Source organism: Poecile atricapillus, chromosome W, assembly GCF_030490865.1.
Source record: "Poecile atricapillus isolate bPoeAtr1 chromosome W, bPoeAtr1.hap1, whole genome shotgun sequence".
Lineage (NCBI taxonomy): Eukaryota > Metazoa > Chordata > Aves > Passeriformes > Paridae > Poecile > Poecile atricapillus.
The window spans coordinates 101,225,662-101,231,877 of record NC_081288.1 but is presented as its reverse complement, the minus strand read 5'-3'; positions in this window follow the sequence as shown (position 1 = coordinate 101,231,877).

Here is a 6,216-nt window from a genome sequence, read left to right as displayed (position 1 = left end):
CACATTCCCTTTCAATCCATCTTTTCCAATTCTCCTCTAGATACCTTCACAGAACTCAACACAAATGAATTCTGTTTTCTAAGGTGGCCATATAAGTCCATTTGGCAACTTATACTCTGGCCATACATAATAACAATATTTTACCATCATCTCCATAGTTACCTCTGTGTGAATGCATAATCTGTCCCAATATCTCAGCATTCTCCCCAAGGGACTCTCCGGGGCTATTATGGGATCCTCATCCCTTTTGCCGAGACCACTTCCCAGCTGTACCCTCCCTGGGTGCCCTGTTTAGCCTGTTCTACCCTCCATGGGTGCCCTCCCAGGCTTGCCTGTGCTACCCTCCCTGAGTGCCCTCCCAGGCTTGCTCCCCGAAGATCCCATTTTACTCACCAGTGAGGTTTTCAGTGGTCCTTCCCTGTGGACTCTTCATGGACCCCCTTGGTCCGCCACTCGTCTGTCTCCTGGACAGTCTCGGGAACCCAATCGATCGCCCAGTGCTGGCTGCCACCAAGGGGAGCTGATCACCGAAACTGGATGAGGCCCGCCTTCAGCTCCGCTCAGTGCCCACTGCCCTGGACGGTGGAAATATCCCGGACGAGCCCCCAAAAATTGTCAGGAAAATGAATCCACAAACACCAGAGGTTTATGTCCAAAAAGGAGACAGAGGAGTCCTTTTACTTTATTCGAATAAAGGGAGAGGCCATGGGGCATTCCCCTGGGGTCTCTCAATTTTTGGAGGGCGCAGCCTCCTTTTTATCCTAATTCCCGGCCGCTTGTCCCTTCTCTCTTTCCCCATAGGCTGAGGTACTTGAGAGGTACAGGCTTCCCGGAACGCCTGATACCGGCGGCGATACCTTCCCCCCCACCCCCAATGCATAATCCCTTCTTAACTTTTATGGAGTTCATAGTGTTCTTTCAGTGCCTCTTTGATCTTCTACTGGAATCCATCCCATTGTTTCCTTCGTCTCTCACTGATAGTTACATCTTATCAACTGACCCACAGCTTGTTTGTAAAGACAAGCTCATCATTCCTCTCAAAACTGTAGGTTTGCTGGTAAATAAAACTGGATATTGAAAGACGAAAGAAAAAAATGGAGAAACACCCTAAATTCCATAAGAATTAAAAATTAAGAGGGAGGGTTATACATTAGAGGGGAATCTTAGGTATCAGGCATTCCAGGAAGTCTGTACCTCTCAAGTACCTCAGCCAATGGGGAAAGAGAGAGGGACATGCAGCCGGGAAATTAGGATAAAAAGGAGCCTGCACCCTCCAAAAATTGAGAGACCCCAGGGGAATGCCCCATGGCCTCTCCCTTTATTCTAATAAAGTAAAAGGACTCCTCTGTCTCCTTTTTGGACAGAAACCTCTGGTGTTTGTGGATTCATTTTCCTGAAACAAACACGCACAACAGCAATTTTCTTTGGCAAATGTAAAGCTTCTGATACTTCTGAGACAAGCTTTTTATGAATTAATAATTTATTTTTTGAATTTAACACTCCTTTTTTCTCATATTTTCCTAAAAGTATGCACTTATTCTAAAGACATACTTACAGTTAGTACACAGTCCCCCTCTCTTGTGCTTATATTTTGAGGGCTCATTTTAAAGCATACAACTTTCATGCTTGAGTTGACAAGCTGGGGGGCAACTTTCTCTTTTATTCTCTCCCATTATTAATTTTTTGTCTATTATAGCATATCTTGACATTTGCTGTTCCTGGATTACCTTTGAAGACCTATTGATGTGTAATCGCTTCCCCCCTTGAAGGGGTTGGTCTGTCAGATCTTCTCTCACTTTGGTCTGATAGTTCATGATTTTTAAGCAGTTATGTACTAGTTCTATTGGTTTTTCATATAAAAACTGGGCAGTTTTGAAGTGTTGATTTGTAATTAGTTCTAGGTTATCTTTGTTTATTAGAATTGTTTCATACTTTAGCATTTGAGAATCAGTGAGCCATTTCTCAGCTTTCTGATTCAAAATATTTCTAACAGCACGTGGGGTATGCACTTTTAACTTCCCTTCAAAAGTTAAATTTTTGCTTTCTTCTACTCGTAAGGCAGTGGTGGCTACCACCTGGATACAGGTTGGTCATCTTCTGCAAACAGGGTTTAACACCTTTAACAGATAAGCTACCCCTCTCCTGGACTTTTCCTATTCTTGGGCTAAGACTATATGAGCTATCCCATTTTCCACATCTATAAACAAGTAAAAAGGTTTATCTAAAGCAGGAAGACTTAAAGCAAGTGTACTTATTAATTTTTGTTTTAAACTTTTAATTTTTGCTCATCAGTACCCTATACAATTTCATCTTTTGCTAATTTCTCATATAGGAATTTAACAGCTTGAGTATACCCTCCTATCTATAACTTAAAATATATTAACAAGCCTAAAAGCTTTCCGATTTCCTTTTTAGTTTTTGGCTGGGGGAGTGAGGTTTTTCCTGTAATCTTTTTGGGATTCAATCGACATCTGTCTTGGCTAATTATATGCCTTAAGTATTTTACTTCACTTTCTACAAATTGAAGTTTCTCTTTTGATACTCTGAGTCCTTGGTTCCTTAAAAAATTTAGTAACTTTGTAGTAAATTCTTGGTCTTTTTTTTCATCCTCCCTTGAGAGAAGTAAATCATCAACATATTGGATAAGTTTTATTTCAGATACTATAGGGAAAAGTTGCAGTACCTCTTTTAAGGCTTGTCCAAATAAATTAGGGGATTCAGTAAATCCTTGGGGTAATTTGGTTCATCTGAGTTGTTGCTTTCTCCATGTATCGGGATCTTCCCATTTGAAAGCAAATATATCTCTACTTTTTTCTGCTAGGGAACAAGCCCAAAAGGCATCTTTGAGATCCATTACACTAAACCACCAATGCAATGTAGGGATTGTATTCAGTAGTGTATAGGGATTTGGTACCACTGGATATCAATCTATAGTTCTTTTATTTACTTCTCTCAGGTCTTGGACAAGCCGATAGGTTCCATATGATTTCTTTACTGGTAATAAAGGTGTATTGTGGGGAGACATGCATGGTTTTAAAGTTCTGTCTTTAATTAATTCTTGAATTACTGTTTGCAACCTTTTTCCTTCTGCTAGAGAGAGTGGGTATTGCCGTACTCAAATTGGGCAATCTTTGTTAGTTATTTTAATTACTATAAAGGTTATGTTTAACTTGCCCGTATTTCCAGGCTTGGCCCAAATTTTTTCATAAATTTGTTTTTCATCTTTCTCTTTTAATCAGAGGAGTTTGACTACCATTTTCTTTCCCTCTGGAAGCACCCTTATATCTAACTGTACTTGCAAATTTCTCCCTAGCAAATTACATCTTGCCCTCGGTACTAATAAAACATCCTCCATTTCTATTTTGTTTTCTCCTTTAAATATTATATGTTTTATAACTGGTGCTTTAAATTTTTCTCTTTTTTGCTCTTACTACTTGAATTGTATTTTGTTTTTTGCATCCTTTTTGAATTCTACAAACACATGTCTTTTCAGCCCCTGTATCTACTAAATTAAAATTCTTCTTCCTGGGGGCTTAGTTTTAAGGTTATCAAGGGCTTCTGTTGATATTTTGACCCCAGGAGATAGAGCCCCTAACTTCCTTATTTATCAGTTTCTCCAGCCTCCTTAAAAACTTTTAGGTTCTTTTCTAATTATTATATATGTTCCCCCAGCCTCTCTGTAGCCACGGTCTGCCCTGCTGCAGCTCAGAAAGGGGGGGGAAGATATTATTAGCAAGAACTATAGAGGTGAAAACAAGGCTCTCTCCTTGCTGAGATGGTATTCCAGCTTTATTCTGGGGATTGTGTGGGGAAAGAGGAAGAAAATTGATAACGCCCTCCTTTTTGAAGTCAGGGAAAGCGGGGAGGGTTACAGTCTCACAGCCAATAAGGAAAACTGGGAAGACATAAGAGGGAGAAGGTAACATTCTATATTTCAGGGGTACATTCTTGGGTTATACCATTTTTCTAAATGCATTACAACAGTCCTTTTCCCTCTGTGGGCAGTTTCGCTTCAAATGCCTGCTTTCTTTGCAATAGTGACAGATTGGGCTTTGGTTGTTAAATTCTTCTTTTGCTTTTTTAGGGACTCTTTCTCACAGAGCTCTGTTCTCTTTATCTTCTCCCTGGTTCTACTTGCTTTTCCCTGACTGGGGTCTTACTTTCTTATGGGAGTGGGTCCTTGCACACTGGTTCCCCTTGGCAATAGCAGCTGCCATTATTTTAGCGTTTGCTTTCACTTTCTCTTTATCCTTCTGTATATATACTTTTTGTGCCTCTTTGAATAGGTCATTTAATCTCGTCTTGCCATTCTTCCAGTCTTTCTAGCATTTTTCTTATATCTGGCCAAGTATGAGTGACAAAAGTTACCTTTAATAATGCTTGTCTAGCTACTGTATTGGGGTCTATACCTGCGTTGCATTGTATTTTCCTGGGGCTCCCCCTCTGATCTCTAAGATGTTAGTACCTTCCCGGTCACCCCTCTCCTTTGATTCTTCCCTGTTGGTTGTAACCTGTTCTTCCTTCCCCCTCTCCCTCGGTTTAAAAAGCAGCGCAGGATATGATTATATCCCTTTTCCTCTTCTCCTGCCATGGACATCCTCTAATTAAAGCCAGGACTCCAGAAAAGAGCCTTGTTTTTACCCCTAGTCTTTGCTATATATGTATAACTCCCCCCTCTTCTGGGCCACAGCTGGGCTGACCGCAGCCTCAGGGGAGTTGGGGGATTTTAAAAATAGCAGTTGGCGCCAAAAGGTGGGGCTTTTGAGAGCCCCCCTCATGAATGGCTGGAAGCCCACACGCAGGTTTCGCAAGTCTTTAGGCCAGTCAACTACCTTGCAAGCCACACGCTGTTTCTATGCAGCCGTAAGCTCACAAGGGAGGAGACAGTATCTCTTTTAAGCATAGAAAACTTGGCCCCAAGACAATGGGATCTTCTTGCACCACCAGAAACACCAGGGGACACAAGGAACGGTGAGCAGTCGCGAACGCGGGGGAGCAGGGCTGGGACAGGCCAGAGCGGTGGAGCTGCCCAGAGCAGCAGCCGGACGGCCCCACGCGTGCCGAGCAGCGGCGCAGCGACACCAGTGGGCCCCCGCGAGAGCGCGCAAGTGGCAGCCCCGCGGCCGAGCACCCGGGGGAGCGGCTCCACGTGGTGACGGCCTGCGCGGGGCGGGGCATGCAAGCACCGGTGGCGGGTGGTGGCTGGGGCGGCCACGAGCGTGCGGCTCCGCGCCGCGGCGGTTGGCGCAGGGCACTCTATGTGGGCAGCGGCGGCGGCGATCACCGCGAGACCTGGCAGCCACAGTCTGGATGTCCCGGGAGCTGCGGGTTGCCCGACAAGACCGCGGCCACTGCGAGAAAAACCTGTCTCGGTGCGGGGAGGAGCAGGCCCTCCCCTCCTCCCGCGTGGCTGATGGCCAATATTTAAAGGGACCGCGAGTTCCTAGCAGGCAGCTAAGCCTGCCACTGCTGGCTGTCCTCCTTTTTCACGGTGAAAGAAGATGAACGACTGTGGACTCTGTGTCTAACTCTGAAACAGAGAGCCTGTAGAAATTACAGGCCACATAGCTCTCTCAGTCCTGCCTGAGAAGCTGGCCTGGGAAATTCATGGGAGGATTCAAAACAATCCTCAAAGACAGAAAACAGCCTTGCAGGTGTTGTTGTCTGTCTCTTGTTTTCTTTGCAGGAGAAGGCCAGGGGGTAATGTGCCACTGACCAATGATAGTAATGTAGTAATTTGCTAACCAGTAAGAGTTTCCTTTCTGTACTTTCCACGTATCAGTCTATAAAACAGAGCTGAAGTAATAAACTATGAGAAATTCTCCTGAGTAACTCCTAGAGGGTCTGTGTCGTCTCTTCCCAGCCGTTCCTAATAGAGTGACAAACGACTTGTGCTAACAGCTTTTTAACATCAAAAATGGGATCACAACTGGCAGCATCCTACAAGGATCTTGAATCCCAACTTCAGGATCTTTTAAACACTATAAATATTAAGATTTCTAGAAATAAGTTGAAACAGTTTTTTTTTTGTGGCTGTCTCATCACCTACCACAGCTTGATCTCCCAGATGTAAATTCTGTCCCTGCTTGGGACAGAATCGGAAACCTTTTAACCCTTAAAGTGGAGCAGGGAGACAAATCTGCTTCAAAGTATCTCCCGTTGTTCCTCTTAATTCAGAAAGAACTGGTTAACAGGTAAAAGGAGGTAAAAAGACAG